We start from the raw sequence: 19523 nt of genomic DNA on the forward strand, positions 1-19523 counted from the left end.
GATACTTTTCTTCACATAGGAAAGTACTAGGCCCAGCACTGTAAAATCTTTAGTTAACTTTCTGCTTCCATTTAATTTCATGACCAGTAGGTATGGTTGTGTACGTACTGATGGGTTAGACGAAATGCAATACAAAAAGAATGTAAGGTGCCGGTGATAAAAAAAAAAAAAAAAAAAAACTGTACTCTTTTGTTGCAAGGATCCAGGGAGAATTCATAGTTCTACCAATGTGCCTGGGCTAGCAGGTTTCCTCCGATTTCCGTTTCTACCTGCCTCAACTTTCTGAAATGAATGTGAGAATGGGCCAATTTACAGCTGAGGGCTGTTTCTTCCTGAGAGACAGACAAAAAGATGAGTACAGAGGATATGCAGAGGTAGATGGAGAAAGATGAGGGTTTGGTTTAGAACCAGAGAGAGAAAAAAAAAAGGAGGAAAAAGATGTGAGACAGAAGAGCAAGACGTTGGCACTAATATGAGTGTCATCTCTGAGGATAGACAGAAGTGCTTGAATTGCATTTTTGGCCTTTAACTTCTCTTACACAAAGAGACTGGAGTTGAAGAGCAGCTCTTGATCTTTCCAATCAGCTACCATGACAAGAACTGCTCAGATATTCAACAAGCAGAAACAGCAGAGAGTGTCAGCTTGAAGAAGTTCACTATAGTCTAAGAACTTTGAAAGAATGATACAAAGAAGTTGAAAGAAGCAGGCAGAACAACAGCAGTCAAAGGAAGGATGACAGAGGCAAACATCTGATCCTCCGCCTAATTATATCTTGTGTTTGGCTGCTAACAATATAGACAAAAAAAGGCCTATGTGATGTTATTTTCATGACAAAATTATCCATTAATTGGTTAGCTTTTTGGTCTATAACATACTAGAATATAACACAATACCATCATCCCATAGTAGTAAATAAACCAGAAAATATTCATTTTTAACGAGTTTGATATTTCATCTCAATAAATTGCTCAAACTTACTCAAATATCAAAACAGTTGTCAACAGACTTACACCAATTACAAATTTTTGGGCCGATCCTGATTTCCGATTTGCAGGGTGCTTGGACGGCTGATATCAATTTTGGCCAATTCTGATCTCATTTTTTCCAAAAACAGCACATAAGACATTGCAATGTAACTTTCCCATTAGAAGATTTATTTCAAAAATAGAAGAAAAGTGTGCAAAAGGTGCCTGGTTTTCTGTATGAAAATAGGTGCATTGATTGAAACGCCTAGTTTTTAGTGAGTCCTGTATCGTACCAGCAGCTGAAATTATCATATTTGAAGGAAATACATACCCAATTTTTATCTGACAAGGCTCAGCCATCTCCTTTAGTAATGCATTAATATAGACTGTACATATTACATGCTGCAACCCAGTTTTACTTTTAATTAATCAAATAGAACCCTGAAAAAAGCAAGCGTCTCTACATATGTGGAACACAGGATGAACCCCTGCACTAAATGGACCAGAACACCAAATACATTCACAACTTCCACATGCTTTGGACTGGATCAAGGTCCTGAGTCACGAGTAGAGAAGCACATGAGAGGATGAATAAAAGAATGGGCAATGCCCCCTTAAACAATCATCCTACCCCCTCAAATGAAAGTTTCCAAAGGTAGGGAAAAGGAAAATGAGGTGCACAACAGCAGGATATTTAGAGGAAATTTAGAGGATATTTAGAGGAAAGCGTCTTAAGCTTCACTTTTACTTTGTACGGTCGTATAGTGTGCATGCACTCAGTGTGAGGTACATACAGCAGGGAATGCACCACCCCCACCCCTGTGTACTCTCCCCACCCCATCGCTGCCTCCGTCAGCAACATGTGGACCCTTCACATTCCTGATTGCCACCTCATACATGACTATTTGGAACCGGCCCTGGGTCTGGCTATGCGGTGCAGCAGGAATTTGACCTGAGCTCAAAATCCGTCAATTTCAGACTGATGGGCTGGTCGCAGGTCATGGCCAATCACATGAAAATTGGCCAATTTCTGAGCATGGCCAATTAATCGGTGCAAGTCTAATTGTCAATTTATGCAAAAGCTGACAACTATTTATGATTAGTCATTAGTATTGAGTTAATTTTACCTCAATGAAGATATACAATGTAAACCTCATATTTTTTTCCGATGCGGTGAAATATTCTAACCTACACATTACACCAAGTTAAAGTGGATTAACTGCATACTTCCGTACTGACAGACACAAAAGAATCACTATCAATGGACTTTAATTCACTGGCAAAGCTAATTACATTAATGCTACAAATCCATATTTACCCTGGTACTCGGCCTGTTGAAAACAAATGTTTGCATGAGAGGGAAAGCCTTATGCTTCTGGCTAAAAAAATGTGACAATTTGTAATGATGGCAATAGTAATGTAATACATTCTACACAGATTGAAGCATGGTACATCAAGTATATTTGGTATATCACCTAGTCCTACTTGGATTTGTAACACTGCTGAAAACGCTGGCCCCATTTCCTCAGTTGGAATTCTAGTCACAAACTTAACATTATTCTCCTTTGTAACAAAATCATTTTATATACAGTTGCCGTTTAGTCACACATAGACAGGAGTTTGACAAAAATACTAAGTGAGTTTGGGTGTAGAAATCAGGTCAACCCACAAAACTGCCTTTTTTATTCCAAATTTATTAGATGACACCTACAGCATCTTTGACAGAGTGACAGTCACAGAGAGTTTGGTGCTATAAACTAAAAATAAAAAAAAGCAGAATGGAACAAAAGATTTCTGATTGCTGCAATATCACATTTGTTGACTGCTGAGCACAGCTTTGAGAAAATGAGACCAGGAGGTAGAGGAGGAGGTGGGTGGGCAACTGGGAGGGGTATCATTTCTTGCCTCTACACTCCCCTCCCTATCTCATGAGACCAGTTAGGCTGACATTTCCATTTGATAGGAACTGGAAAACCACCATCTGTAATTAGATTACACATAGATAGATAGAATGAGAAAAAAAAATCTTGGTTAATTAACTCAAACCATATTCTAATCAGGTCTCACAACTCCCCCTCCTCCCCAATTCTGACTTGAATCCTCTTTAAAATCCCCAGGGATTCACCATCTCATACGGCAAAAGAGAGGGGCACTCAAACAAGATCATTTGACGCTAATTTCCCAAACAGGAAATCACTTAAAGATGTGCCCTGATTGAGTCAACTAAGCATGTGTATCAATAGCAAATGAGAAAAACGGAAGTCGCTGAATGCATCTTCCATTTTCCTGTCTTGTATTGTTTTGTGTACATTTCCTGAGATGAGCAGTTCCTGCACTAGGGTGACAGTTTCCGTCATTGCAGAAAACAAGGACAGGGAATTAAATGAGTCTCTTTATAGGAGTGGGGACAAGTGGTTGTGATAACAGTCAAAGAAGTGTCTCAGAAGGAGTGTCGCCTGCCACACTAGCATCTCCATTATCTGTCAACCTGCCAGTCCATCTGTCTGTCTGCCACACAGTGCTCGGAAGATGACAAACTCCATTTATAAAGGAAACATGTGTCACATGTATTGAGCAATAAGAAAAAAGCGTACCCTAAATGTGGCACACTTATTACCAACTGTCCATTGTTGAACATTTTCATCAGATTCTAATTATTACTGCTGTAGTAAAAATAAAGAATTCCAAAGTATTTTATCAAGAGTCTCTCGCAGACGGTCAGATTGACAGCTCAATCACGCAGCCATTACATTTGTCCTCTCCGCTTTGATTAGAAATCCATTCAAATGTCAAGTCAATTTTTATTTTCCAGAACAAAGCACAGCATGAACAAAAGGAGAGGACAGACATTGCTGAAACAAGAAGAAAAAGAGATTACATGTCAAACTCTTTCTCAATGGTGTCTGACATTAAGATATCTAGAGTGCATCCCTTTCGAAACATTTATTAGTACTTGGAAGAGGACATTTTCTAATATATTTGTACAAATTGTACCACTGTTGCACTTTTGTGTTCTAGCCCAAACATTATTGTAATACCTGGACAAACAAAGTTACATGCATCTAAGTCTAGAGATTTGACCGATTTCCACTGGTAAATGCCTTTGAGCCACATTTTCCCAATTGCAGAATTACAGCTACACAGACAAACCAACCAATTAACTTAGACTTTTAACACAGTGCCAAAAACACACAATTCCAAACACCAAATGGCAAAGAGACACCTAGCTTTTTCAACAAATTTGCAGTGAGCAGGATTTACCAGATCAAAATAGGTCCTCTGGGGCTGAGAGCACATTGGCAAAACGAGGACTGTATTAATTTCTAAACACCTCTGCTCACTCTCTACTTAGACCACAAAATACAAAGAGCACAGAGCATTTTCTGCACTCCAACAAACAGTCAAGTACTACTCCAGCCAACGTGTCTCCCTGAGTGTACCCATGCATGTGCGTCAGAAGAGCCACCATCATAGCAGCCTGCACCTGCTCTGCCTCAGGCCCTACTAGCTAGCTAAGAGCAGCAGTACGATGCAGAGATTGAGGAATGAGGTGATAGACTGATAGAAAGCAGTGGGAAACACATCCATTGGTGTAAATGTCAACAGCTCAACTCAAACCAACTATTGTGCATTTCAGGGCCTAATATGAATTCACACAAGCTTCATGTTGATAGTTGTTGAGCTTCCACTGCAATGCTATAAATAAAATATGTCCCAGTTGTGTGGAAGAAATAAACCCAGACCCCCCAGGTAAGAAGTTTGTGTGCAAGTCAGCTGCACGTTTTTACAAGGGTAATGCGAAAGCTAGCAGTTTTGCCTGTTCGAGGGATGCTACTACAGCTGGTCAGAGTGTGATGAACACATGCATCGTGTTCAGTGACAGACTCAGGCAAGGATGATATCACATGTCCAAATGCCAGCCAGCATGGTCTATGTTAGAATAATGTCCCCAGGGCACAGTTGTAAACGCTTGCACTGCCAGCAGCAACAAACGAGAAGCATTCAGTGTCTGTAAAGTATAATGTATCATTCATTATACCGCACGGCTCAGCAGTTTGAGTCAGCACCTCAGTACCTGCACTGTACCTTAGCTTCATCTGGACCCTAATAGGGCAGTCTGAGCTCTACTAAACTGTCAAACATACTACGGCAGCATTACACCCTGGCAATACTATTAACAGCAGTTGCTGCCTTGTCTGCAACTGAAAGAGACACATTGTTCATACAACTATGAAGAGGAGGGGGCTAATACATACTCCCAAATGTAAATTTGGAGGGTAATTTCACACCTGAAGCGTTACACACCTGTTGTGTGCCAACTTACGTCTTTTGTTCCAATGCGTGATTATGTACTTTTTTTACAGGCTCTTTGGAGCAGCTGGAAGCAGTGGGCATAACAGTTTTATTGCAGAACACGAGTGGTATTCATAGTACTAAACATGTTCTGTTCAGCATGATTCATCATGCAGGAACACCCAGACAGTGGTGAGGCAGCAGCAAACACTTTTCAAATGGCTATAAATACAGACATTACTTTAAATAATGTAACATCACAATGCAGAAATTGTGTGGTGTATGGCAGGTCCCCCATCGGCAGTGTCAGCCTCATACGGTATATTTTAAACAGTAAGAAACCGTTGAGGTTGTGATTTCACAGTGGTAACCAGAGCACTCACCAGACTGCTGAACAATATGAGCTCCTAATGTGGCCTCTGACCTCAGTCACAGGAATATAGATCAAGACAGAAGACAGGAGAAGAGGAATAACAGAGTGAAGTGAGAAGCAAAAGGCTTACAGTATTTCAGCATGTGATTGATGATAATACTGCAGTTCCCATCAATCATGTCTTATTTGACACAGGGATATCATTCACTTGTCAAGACAACCATTTTCCATGACACCTCAAGTCAAACCCTAATCTGCCCTTTAAAATGCACAGACACTCAAGTTTGTTGTGGATCAGAATTTGCCACATATATTCAAGGATACATAAAGATTTACTGCCTACTTTAAAAAAGTGGAAATATAGCGCACGGAGGTCGGGGTATGTATCCAGGAGGTACCAGTGACATTAATAAATATTCTACAGAAATTGGCTGGTAACAAACATATGAAGCATGTTGGACTATGGATGCAAACAACCATGCACAACAGAATGTAACTTTATTTTGGTGTGTCAAGGTGAGACGGCAAAAGAAGGCATTATACACTAAGTAGGCATGGCTTTATTAGACTGTAACAGAACTGCTAGTTAAATATAAGAAATCTATGAGCCATGAGATCATTTGAGATAGTGAAGCATGGGGGGTGGACTAGAGAAGGTTGTTCTGTAGTCCTCATTACTGAATCTATCTCAGTCTGCCTGTCAGTCACCACCTGTCTGTCTGCCTTGTTAAGGGAGATGGAATCATGAATCTCCCTTAGGAGACAAGTCCACAGAGGATATGGGAGCGCTCCTGGCCCACATTTCTTAGCAACTATAAACATACGCCTGACATAAGTACCCAGTATAAGCCTCATATAAATAAATCCAAACTTACAAGAAGGAAGAGCAGATAAACCTAGCCCTGAGAGACAGAGAAGGAAAAGCACAGTAGGTCACGCTCAGTACCGTTACTCATTCCTTCCTGCAGAATTTTACAGCCAGCAGGTTCAGTTAATACCAACTCACCTTGGACTGATGTACACCTACATACATGTTGCAAAAGTTCAGTTCAAATTTCAACAAATTGCAGTGAAAAATAAGCAACTGGCAATGCTCAGCAAACATGTACAAATGGTGAAATTCAGCGCAGAGGGTCAACTGCAAAAATTTATGGTTCATTCAAGTATTTGGAGCAGGGCTTTAAGATTTTGCAATGTCCTAGGAGTTTAATCCATGACAGAAATTGGGAAACATCAACAGTACTGAGTGAGTTGGCATAGAATGACCAGCAGTTAAAGCTTTCTTAGCTGCCTTCGCCACATTCAGCACTGAAGGAAAAGTACAGACAAATAAGGCCAGAGTAATAGTGAGGAGAACTAAAACAATCTGCACTGGGTTTGGTTTCTGTGACCCCTGGAGACACGCTCTGTTGAGGCCATTTGTGTGTGTCTGCTACGCTGTTTGATTGCAAAAACACTACCAAGCACCTATTCCATCTCGAAGAGTGAGGTGGACACAAAGGTGTACATTTATTTTGTTTGCTTCTCTCTTGCACAGTGTGACATTTATCCAAGTGACCATTGGCCATGACAATTAGGGGTTAATTGACTCACTATTTTTTCACACTCAATAACCATCAATAATCTACTCAAATACTAGATGCTGACCACTCAAGACCTTCAATCCAAGAAATGGAATGTGTAGCCCTGGCTACATGAGGACTACAGCTAAGCCATGGACACACTCCTGGAAAATTGAGCCTTCAAAGAACGGCTTATGAATCCCATCTCTGACAAAAGAAGAGATGGAATTAGTGGGATTTAGGGGCATCAGTATGAGGCAGGGTGGTATTAGTAGTGCTCTTCACACGTCTACATCCAGACTGGATCACAAGCCCTCTTTAGAGCACACTAGTACCAAATGTCTGTCACAACAAGCACTGCATGGGATGGAGACAGCTGCAGGGCTTGAAGACTGCTCTGATACTATGCCTGGCCCACTGGAAGCAGTCCAGTGTAGAGTTATAAAGGAATGTAGGAATCGTGGTTTTGGCAGCTGCACTCTGATAAATGTTGTGAAACAGAGAAAAGTATGCATGTTTTTCAGGCCATATGCTCAAGAGATGTGTCTAGTGGCACTGAAAACCCTTATTCAAAACATGTTTGAGCTAGCTAATGGATGAAACACTAGCTTTTTGCAGTATATGCAAGGCTGAGTACATAATACAGGAGCTTAACCAGTGAAAAGAATGAAAAGAATAAAGCTTAAATCCTGCAGAAGTCTGTTCCAGCTCATAGAACAAGGAAATGTGCTCCTATTGATGTGGTCCATCAAGTCAGGTCTGCTTTATTCCCTGTGGAGGCACCCACAGCCAGGCACCTCCTGAGCCAAGAGCAGCTGACCACACCCCTGGAACAATGACCTCAATAAACTCAAACATAGGTTCATTTGTGCAAACAGAAGCACTGGGGGGTAAAGGAAAAGCTGTGGCAAATCAAAAATGAGTGCTCTGAGACTTGGAGGAAAAGATTACAAATGGATGGCTGTACACATGAATCAATCTTTGCATTTCCCACTTGCTATCCAAAAATCCATCTCCACTCACACAGCAGATTGTGCAGGACCCACGAATGAGGATTAATGGGAGCAGGATGGCCCAGTCAGTATTGTTTCTATTGTTTCTGTTGTATTTTGATAGTGGACTCCCAGGAGTGCCATGTGTACTGCAGACCACTGTGCCATGACAGGAGCAAAGATGGTCTCGCATTCCAGGAAGCTCCTCTTTCTGTCCTCCATCTCTGTCCCACTCCCAATGGGAGGCAGTGGACTGGGATTAACAGAGCAGGTATGGCACATAAATTTCAGCTGTATTGCTGAGTCGCTGTTCCCTTGCAACACTCCTCCTTACCTGACCCAATCCCAACCCCCCACCCCTATCTTTTCACGCCCCAGGAGGATGGGCCATGGGGCTGGCCATGCAGCCACATCCTGTTCCACTCAGCATGCTGGGCCGTAAATACTGCGCAGCACCAGGAACAGCAGGTGCTATCACTCCCTATCATTAATTATCCCTGCTGCATCACTCTAGGGCCTCTCACTCCTAAACTCCACATCTCTATCTCCTGCACCATCTTATTCTCTAGCCTCCATCCCTTCCCCCATTTTCTCCCACTTTCACATTCCAACCAACTCAAATTTTATCAGTGTACACCTTTACAGCAATTCCATTTCTGCTCCTTCATATCCATCCATCTTTCCCCTTATTTCCCACAATCCGATAATCAAACCATTCATTTGTTCCCCGATGTATCTCAATCTGTGTCCAGCACTCTCAGCTATTCCCAGGTGATTCCTTCCACCACTGACAGCCTTGCCCACTTTCTACTCTTCTCAGATGTGTCTTCCAGCACTTCTTTTCACATTCCGACGGGTTTTCCCCAGCTAAAAATGTATTTCAGAACTGCTGTGTTGCTGCCAGCCAGCAGACGTCACAGGGGCTGATGGAGCTCTGGGGGTAGAGATAGCCCTTTCTCCCATCAGAGAGCTCATAAATAATACTGAATCAAAAAGGAAAAGCAGCATGAGGAACTCCCTGAGGTGAAAAGCCAATGAACATGGTCAGAGATATAAGAGTGAGCCTGCTGATTGTAAAAGTCCAAACTCACAGTGAGTCTGGCCACAGGAACACTAGCTGGGCGTCCTGTCTCTTTCAGGTGAGAAGCCTTTATGTCAACTGTGTGGAACCCACAGAAACATCTGGTATGACCACAAACCAAACATTTACTTGCCTAACTTGGTCATTCTGCTGCAAGGCATAGAGTGAACTCTATGCAGAAGCTAGTTCTGTAATATGACAACACCCAACATATTAACAGATTGGATACGTTTGCTGTGGATAATGCAGCAATGACATGAGGATCTGACTGTGAAAAGTATCGCGTATACATAGTTCTTTTCAACATTTCTGTTAATAATTCATGGGCATGTCCAAACTACAATTGAAGTCAGTGTCTCATGCAGACAGGTACTGCAAAAGTCACACACCACTCATATTAATAATTCATGTCCAAGCTATGCTGGTTTGTGTGGACTAATGTACTAACATAGAAAATGTGTGTGATACAGATTTTGATGCCAATAAATGTGGAGTTTTAAACTGCATCCGACTAGGTTTTCATTGTGAGAAACTCATTTCAGTGCAGTTTTAGGAACACTGGCATCTTTTGATTCATTGAGTTAACTTTCTCTCATCCTTACTGTCCATATTTTTAACACATTTCTTTTTCTTGTACAAGATGACTAAACTGGGATGCCGTGCCAGCTGCTATACGCCCACACTGTCTAGAAAGGCATTTTACCACGCCATAGCATCACAAATGTTGCCTCTGTTTTTACAAGGACTCCTCTTTTCTTTAGAAGGACTACACATTGCATGTGTATTGTAGCTCATCAAAAGGCTATCTCTGTAGAATATATTGATTGACTTTATCTTACCATTATCAGACACCCAAGCCCATCAATGCTGGCTCCCTTTCTAAATTCTACAACGTGTAAAGCACACTCCTAATCGGCTCAGGTGTTCGGAGCATCTCTACTTTATCACAGTACAAGAAAGTTAATCACACAAATCCCCCAGGAAAAAAGATTGTAGTCATTCTTTTTTTTTTTTTTTAAGATTTGGTTTCTGCCAGTTACATGCAGAGAACTACTTTCTTCAGTATTTCATACTGTGACTTCTGAATCTATGCAATCCATTATGAAAAGGTGGACTGGACACTCAGACTAAATCAATACAATTCTCTTACACTTCTATTGATCTGCATCAAACTATAGGTGGACGAAAGAGAAGATTTAAAAGCTGATAAACATGTATGAGAAAATTCAAGGACTTTTAATGTCATTGCTGTAAGCACTGACGCATCCATGGGATTGGGAAAAAAAAAGTAGAATGACTACTTGTATGGAATACAATAGCTTACAATTCATTTCAGAGCATCTCCTACGTGCAATATCTCACTCAAACAACCTTGGTTAAAAAAAAAACAAAAAAAAAAAAAACAGAGTTCAGGGTGAAATGACAAAGATGCAGAAACACATGCACACATTACCTCTAGGCGTTCAGTAATTTAAAATATTGAACATGGCTTTGTGGTTCAGTGTTTTTTCCACTAATTGCATGTGTTCTTGATTTATAGCATCCAGCATCACCAACAGGTTATTTAATCCACATCTCACAAAAACAGTAACCATTTCCCTATTTAATGAGATCAACCAAATTTAGTGATGAGATTTTAGTAAGATGCTCTAAAGAGATAATTGACGCATGAGGGACAGTGTTACTTTACTGATATTTTCTGGTTGAGCACATATGACTGCAGTGTGAATACGAATCAATTCCTGCAGTGAAAAAATGCTTTTAGTTCTCAAAGGGGGTCTTGTGGATGAATCAGGCAAATACACACAGCTGCAAGAATCATTAAAGTATCCTCACAGTTTTTATTTTCTGCACTGATGGTTCAATGTTGGTTTTGATCATTTGCTTTTATCTTATCTTTAGGAATGACTGTATCCACATTAATGATACTTGATGTGCAATAAATGCCAGACATAAATTAAATGACACATGTGCACACTGAAATGGGGCTAAACCACTACCAATGTGAATAATAGTGATTACTACTTCTGACACTGGTGCCTTTTATGCTGGGCAGCTATAAATCACTTTCACTGTGTATCAAACTGAAGAGGCAAAATGTCTGGATAAAAAAACAAACAAAAAAAAAACCAACACAAATGCTATTTCTGTTTCCTCAAAACATTAAGTTAAAATGATGCATAGAATGGAAAGAAAAGAGTCGCTCGTCTTTTCATTATTTATTTGCCTATGGAACAGTAAATGACTGCCTCTGCAAATCCACTTCTTATAAGACAAGTGCCCCCTGCTGGTAAAAATCCTAACCATGACCATATTAGTGCTACCAGTTTTTTTTTTTATAGACCCCAGATGAGTTTCAGATATTTTCCATGTTGTAATACTCCAGAGCTGTGAAGTCGAGCAAGAGGATGCAATAGGAATGAAAAGTGTAAGACAGTAATCTTTAATACTGAGGACGAGAAACCAAGACAGACATTTAGAAGAATTCTAAAAATATATGGGTGTTTAAGGAGAGGTGCTACTTCATTCTGAAACTTTTAAGGTAGATGTCTTACTAAGGTGCATTGTTTAACCCTCCATGTTGTATTGATTAGGGTTGTTTTCCACACATACACTTCATGGTACATATCTACAGCCTTAGGGATGCATTATATGAACCACTGATACTTTGATTTATTGCCAATGCGGGCCTTCTCATGGTGTTAAGAATGCAAACGATCCCAAGATAGATGTATTATTAAAGATGGACATAACGCAGTGCATATATCTGGATATACAAATAGTTATACACTGCAGTGCACAACAGCTGATGACTGTCTTACCCAATAATCACTGAGACGAATCGAAAAAGACAATAAACATATGCTGAGTAAGATCGAAGTAAAAATGGAATGGAAACTTGTTCGCCTTCATAAAGTGCGCTTTGGTTTCACTCCAGGACAGTTCAGAGCTGTTTGGCGGATGTCCATCTATTGCGTCTATCATTTGGAGTAAAATACCACTAGACACGGAGGTAGTCTCTGACCTAGCCCCCTGTTTCTAACTTGTGAGCTGATACAAAACCGTTATTTTTCGTGTCAATTGATACAATCAGACAGACTCACCTTCTTCCGGGGCTGCCATTTCATCATATTTGTAAACCAAAATTGAACAGCATTAAGATATTAGATGAGAATGGAATGTAGATTCAAAGATATCCAGAGCGCAAGTCATGCTGCCTCTCGACTTCCCTCAATTTTGCAGCAGATTTTCTCCAAGAAGCAATGCATGATGATGTGCGAGGCTCGGCTTTGCGGCAGTTTGGAGAGCGACAGCACAGTCAACACAAATCACACACCGGTTTAATCCACAGTTTAGCCCGGAAAATAAATCAAAGACACATGGTGTCGACTGACAGTGTTTGGAAGAAGAAAATGTTTCTGTGCGTAAATCCAAAGTATGCGTCCTTTATGAACCCACTCCCTTCTCAGGCGTCACGCAGGATCTGTGCCTCCAAGACCAGTCTGGTCTCAGTGTGGGGAAAATATTAATTCTTAAACTTTTGTGTAAAAGAAGTCGCCTCTGTAAGTAGGTTAGACCATTAGTCAAGAGCGAGACGAAAAGACTGTGTCTAATCTGTCCGATCCAAAGGAAACGATATGAAGAACAAATGTGTGCCAAAATGCGGAGACATTCATCTCAGTGGTCAAATCTCCTGTAAGACGCTCCAACACACTTTGGAAAGTATTCGTGAAGAAACAGTCAAACACAGCGGCGGAGACAGCGCGACAAAACAAGAAGACTGCTTGTAGGGGAGGAGGGGTACAACCACCAAAAAAAAAAAAAAAAAAAAAAAATCCCTGGAATTTCTGTGAGCTGGAAGGATATCCTGATTCCTGCAACAGCAACAAACTGGACTACAGCGCTCTGATGACTTCCTTCCCTGCGCTCCTCCAGCCTTGCAGTTCAGTGATTTGGAGCAGAGGAGCTGTGGAAGTCTGGAGGCTGCTGGGTCATAGCGCCGCCGGACACACACTGGACAGCTGTGCGCTCTGCGTCCACGTACGGGGCTGACGCTGTGTCCAGACAAGGAAGGCGTTTGGGTTTGTTGTTCAAGGACACTGTCCAGTTGTCTGTTCAAAGCACGAGATGGTTGTGGCTCTGTGAACCCAGCTGTGCCAGTCTTACATCATGGCTACAGTAAAATTCTAGTTATGGTTTTTAGGAGCTTTAGTCAAGTTTCAAACTCATTTTGGTAAAAAAAAAAAAAAAAAAAAAAAAAACTAGACGCACTCGGAGAGCGCAGACCTCCGCCAAGGCAGATCAGTGGGCCCCCGTGGCCCCGCCACCCCCACCCCCGATCACCACCAAAATTTAATCATTTGTTCCTTGTGCCAGTATCAACATTTCCTGAAATTTTCATCCAAATCCGTCCATAACTTTTTGAGTTATTTTGCACACAAACAGACAGACAAACAGACAGACAAACTAACCAACGTCGACAAAAACGTAACTTCCTTGGCGGAGGTATAAAAAAAAAAGACTTTTTTTTTTTTTTTTACAGATAAGCATAAAAACATTTCGATTCTTTGAAAATGTAAAAGACTCTAAAGATCAATCCAATCCACACCAAATATTATCACGTAAAGGCTCATAACATTTATGAAGCATCAGGGTGCGTACTTTTCAGGCTGTATCACATCATTACAATATGTCTGATCATAGTAATGTGAAAATACCACTCATAGAGCTATAAAAATAATACAAGACAACTAAAAACTGAAAATCTCTGGAATGTGATCTTGACAAGGATGGATGGTCACAAGCCATCAAACAAAGCTGAGTTGCTTTTACCAGAGTGGCATAAAGCACTCAACAGTGATGGGGAGGACTGGTGCAGAGCATGCCAAGATTCATGAATGTTGGAATTGAAAATCAGGGTTTTCACATTAAATACTGATATCTGAGCGCTTCTTAATTTCAACCTATTGTACCATTGATGGATACAAATGGTATTTCTGTATACTGCATTTAAGCCATGTGTTTTATATTATTTACATCAGTTTTCATTTTCTGCAAGGAAATGCTAAACATGCCAATATTTTTCAGGGGATTCAAAAGCAATGTTGTCGGTAGATTCTACAGTAAAGACAAATATTAATGTTACATGTAATGTTAATGTCAATGTTACAAAGGGTAAAACCAGTCTGAATGTATTTACTTCAAGAGTTGTTGCTACCTTGAAAACAAGTTTGACTTGTGAGTTACCAAAGTGCATGTACTCGTCAGCTCTTAAAATCCTGATGTGCTCAAGCCCATGACTGGGAAAACTCATGATAAAACACTTGGCAATCAAGTAAAATCACAGCTCACTGCAACAGTGATTTGTTGCCTTGGTCTCTATCTGCAGAGGCTACTGTCGGTTATTTTTCTAGGAACAGAACTTTGAATTGTTGCATAAAAGATGCAATATACAAAGGACAGGGAGTTTTGGCTGTTGGAGCCTTGTTTATGTAAACTTTCCTTCCTTCATCCTGCTGAGAGCAGCTGTCACATACGGTACACTGTGCAATATTTTACTGTACACTGTCCTCAGATGTATTAACATGGCCAATGATATGTTGTGACAGTGATTAAAATGAGTAAAAATCTACATATTTTACAAGCTTAAAAATGTATTCTGCATCATTTAAGGGATAATAGAGACCATGCAATCTCCCTTTGACCAATATTGCCAGAGTGTCATGAAGCTGTTTCATTGTGTGATCTGTTAATGCTGCCCTCAGTTACTGCAGCACACGCCCAAAGAATTCATCACTGGATATATGACAACATTAATACAGTAACCAGACTGTTGTGCATTCATGAGGAATGAGCTCAAAGTAAAAGAAAAGCAAATTAAGGAAATAGTCGATACAGAAGTGTGGTGAAATCAGTTTAAACAATACGCTCTTGATTTAAATTGGTTTAGGTAATGGACTCTATGGAGCTGTGACTTGGTCAATAAGCTGGTGTCTCTTTGGGGTCAGCGGACTACGTGGTCCACCTAGGGGTCACTCAAATAACAAAAGACAAGAGGGAGGAGGGGACAAGCTGGCATATGGCCTCATGGACAAACTCCTGCTGTGCACAGAGTCCATGAGACACTTGGTAATACACATGGATGAGCAGGAACAAAATGCCTGACACTACCTCTGCCACCACAGCTGGCACCGGGGCAGAATTACATTTTCCACTGTGTCTTGTTGTCAATTGAAGTCATTAAAGCAGAACTGTAGTGAGATGGCAATAAGCATTTTGTGTGCATATGTCTTACAGACTTTAGATTTTGATATGTCACCACAAAATAATAAAAAAATTAAAAATTATTCTTTGGTACATCTTTCTACTTATTGCAGAAGATGTAGTGTTATATGTACCATGAAAACACAGCATTAAAAGGCTACAATTATGTTCTCTGTCAAGTAAACGCTCTTAGAAATTGAAGCTTCACCTTCTACAACCTATTTACAAAAAAGAATTTTTCATAAAAGCCATGTTTGATGATCAATCAAAGGCCACTTCAATGTGCTGTTCAGCAACCGTCTGTTTAAACTGAGGCCTGTCATCTGGCATCTCCATACAGAAGCTTTCTCCCTGTGCGTGCCTCTGCTTTCCCAATCAGAGCCGCACAGGAAATCAGACTCCAGCCTTTAGAGGGAAACAAAAACCCCTCTTTCATTTTCCACAACTTGGAGCTGTTTAAAAGTTTGTGCTTCCTTTTCTTGTTCTTGCCAATCATGCCCTCAAAAATGTCCCGACTGTATGTTCTGATCGGGGGTTGGTTTCATAAAGAGGAGAGTCTGGTCTATAGAGTTAGTTTTGTTTTAGAAAGAGTGTAGTATGAGTTTAGCAGCTGCGCACAAGTATAGACTGCCCCCCCCCCAAAAAAAAACAAAACAAAACATAAACTACAAAATTCAGTCAACCCTCCACAGGCTCAATGCTCATTCTGAGGATTGCTAACAATATTGTGGAAAGAGCAATGACAGGGGAAATAGTTTTAGAGACTCTAATAACACTTTGGAAAGGTGAGTGCCATTGCTTGGCTTAAATCACAAAACCACTCTGGTGAAATGCCCTTGTAACACTGATTTTTCCACAGGGTGCATGTTTTTTCTGCTGAATGGACATAGGTTAAGGTTGTGGCTCAGTCTGCCATACTTTCAGTTTAGAGAGTCTTAATTTGACTGGAACACAAACTAAATCCACTTAAATCAAAAACTAGACGCAGCTCTGAGCCCCTGGTTAGTTTCAATTCAATTTGAGGCCAGTATAGTTGATAAGGATAGTGCAGTTTGTACACAGCAGCAAATTGCTGTTTATTAGTCCACATGATGTAAAAAGTGCATCAGCCAGATGACAGTGGCAGAATACGTCTGGCAAAAACAAAAGCTGTCAGAAATGTTTTTAAAAGCCCTACAAAGGAGAAACACTCCAAAGTGCTCTTGAATGTTTGAGGGTGACTCTTGCTTTTAAGTCACACTGGAGGGATGCTGTGCTCAGCGCAGCACAGTCTGAGTGTACATCAACCATTTAATTACAAGGGCTAGAGTTTCAAGACCATAAATTATACAGAGAACACTGAGGTATAAACCCTTATGTCACATGCACGGACATACTCTATCTATGGAGCTAAATGCAAGATGTCTGTCCACTGTTATGTAAGGTCTCATTTCCAAATCCTAATGCTTATAAATAGAAGGCATCACAAAACAACAAAGAATACAAGATTCATGACTGCAAGAGCTTCAGAAAGACATTTGTTTTCCTGAATAGAAATTTATAATCATAAGTATATAATTTACAGTGTCTGACTGATTGCCTCCACAGCAAGACATGGCAGATGGATGAATCTGTTCTAAAATGCCTTACAACATTATAACAATAAAAGTGTTAACCAGCAGTGACACCCACCCACTCTGTTGTGCCATACATCAACGAAAACAAATAACCCTCATCAACATTCATTCATTCATTCACCTCTTTAAGTGAGCTCTATTCTTAGATGATGTTGTGTCAGAATTTGGCCTGCTGTGGATTGTGTGTGTGCGTGTGTGTGTGTGTGTATGTGTGTGTGTGTATGAGTGAGTTAGTACACGCATGCATGTGTCTTAGTTGGAGCTTGGTGTTGATTAAGTGTCTGGAGCCTGAGGGGGGATAATGAGAGCCTCTAATTAATGAGCCTGTGCATATCTCAGAGTCACAGGGTCCTATCTGCAGAGAACAACTCCATACACACACACACACACACACACACACACACACACACACACACACACACACACACAGCCACCAAACATGCACACACCTCAGTGCACAGTGGGGATCTTTCCCTGCACTGCACAGCATTTTCTCCAGGGATGCCCAGTTGGGAGTGTGTCACTCTGGCTGCTGTCCCTGATAAGTGTCCTCTAATAGGGATGGATGGGGGTTAGGGAGCCCCGCTATGAGAAGGTCACATGCACTGACCACCCAACGTGCCCCGAGCAAAGGCTGATGTTATGGTCCCTGAAAACCATTCCAAATCTTATTTGTTTGCCTGGTCCTGTCCACAGGGAGCAGAATGTTTCATCTGGAGAGTCGACTCAAGGCACAGCAGAGTGAAAGCAGTACATACACTCACCCACTCCAGAAGGAACCAGTTTCAGCTCAGGTCAGTGTTCAGCTGGAGATACAACTTTACAGCATGCAATTTCATAAACAGTACACAGTGTGATGGCTGTGACAACATGTGTTTTGTTGAAGCGTAAATGCAACAAATTTATTTGATTTAAGATATGTTTTCCGTTTTTGGTGTTTTGAATACCCTCAATTGACGCTGTTGGTCTGCAGGTTGAACAATCAATGATGTGTGCAGCAGGCAGATTGTCTCATTTGATGTCACAGCACACTCAAGACCGCCTACATGCACCAGTTCACAAAAACAAGCTGTGGTCGGAGGCACAGGTGGTACAGGGGCAAAACACTTGGCCTCTAAGCATATTTTCACACCTGCGCCTTTTAGTCCAGTAAATTCTGACCCCTTTCATTCAGAAGTGTGATTATTTTGTGTAGGTGTGAATATAGTAATTATACTCAAATGAGGACGAGAACAAAAGCAACAAGACCCTGTAGAGGAGGTGGTCTTCATCCAGACCTAAACAAACTCTGAAGTGCTTCCTTTGTAATAGGAATCCAACTATCGTGTAAGACTTTATTGGTATCTTTCTGGTGATATTTTTACTTTTATTAACCACATTTTAGCCAAAATATCTACACTTTCTACACCTTATATTACTGCAACACGCTCATTACTTTTTTTTTAACACATTACAGGGCGTTACTGATTCTGTTTTTATTATTATTTGCAATTTTTTTTTTTTTTTTTGTCACACCTTCCAATTTCCACCTACATAGATAGGACAATAAATAGAAAAGGACAACCCCTTGGTGTGTGGAGCCCTGCACATCACACATGACAGATTTTGCAACATAAAAGACACTACAAGACAAAACCAGTTAAGACATTTGAGATGCTCCGGATTGTAATAACTAAATGCTTTTCGGTGTTTCCACTTCATCAGAGCAGGGACCACCAGGGAATATCAGATACTATTTCTAGTCCCAGCCTTTCCAAGGCAGTATGAAATGTGGACTGGTCAATCCATCAGCACACATCTGTGTCATCATGTCGCAACAACCCAAGAGAGCAGGAAAACTTTGCAAATGTTGGAGCAACTTTTCAAGTCTTACTCCATTACTGTATTATGTATGAGATGTGGGTTGAATGTTAAATTAAAAAAACTTATTGTTAACAGCCCAGTTACAACTAAAACTCCCTACTTTTAAAAGGAGATGGGCTTCAGTTGTTGATTATCTCAGTTAGGTTTGTTTTTTTCTCTTCCCATTGATGTAATCCAAGGTGGCTATACACACATATATATATATATATATATATATATATATATATATATATATATATATATATATATATATATATATATATATATATATATATGATGCTATATATATATGATGCTATATGTACATATAGGTTTCATCATAACTGTAATATGTATGTCTAAATGTGGACAATGCAGGAGTATTTCTGATAGGAATGTACATTTATACATTTCTCTTTACGCTGCAATCCCAAGGAATGTATATTTACATGAATGGAAGATGTATACATGAAAGGGTGCATTTTGTTTGTTTGCTTTTTTTTCCCTCTTACTGTATGACGAAATCTCATACAT

The 19523-nt window shown here is 40.4% G+C and overlaps 1 protein-coding gene across 3 annotated transcripts in view; it reads right to left on the reverse strand.

Annotated features, from left to right (window-relative positions):
* The window catches only part of LOC115425702 (tetratricopeptide repeat protein 28), a 191506-nt gene that overhangs the window by 110282 nt on the left and 61701 nt on the right, over positions 1-19523 (reverse strand). For 2 of the 3 annotated variants that reach the window (XM_030143409.1, XM_030143408.1), the window contains exon 1: positions 12372-13232. The exons of the other annotated variant lie outside the window; for it this stretch is intronic. The gene's annotated coding sequence lies outside the window, so the exon portion shown is untranslated. Of the gene's footprint in view, positions 1-12371; positions 13233-19523 lie in introns of those variants that run through there. 3 annotated transcript variants of the gene reach the window in all.

This window comes from Sphaeramia orbicularis, chromosome 9, assembly GCF_902148855.1.
Source record: "Sphaeramia orbicularis chromosome 9, fSphaOr1.1, whole genome shotgun sequence".
In the NCBI taxonomy this organism is placed as follows: domain Eukaryota; kingdom Metazoa; phylum Chordata; class Actinopteri; order Kurtiformes; family Apogonidae; genus Sphaeramia; species Sphaeramia orbicularis.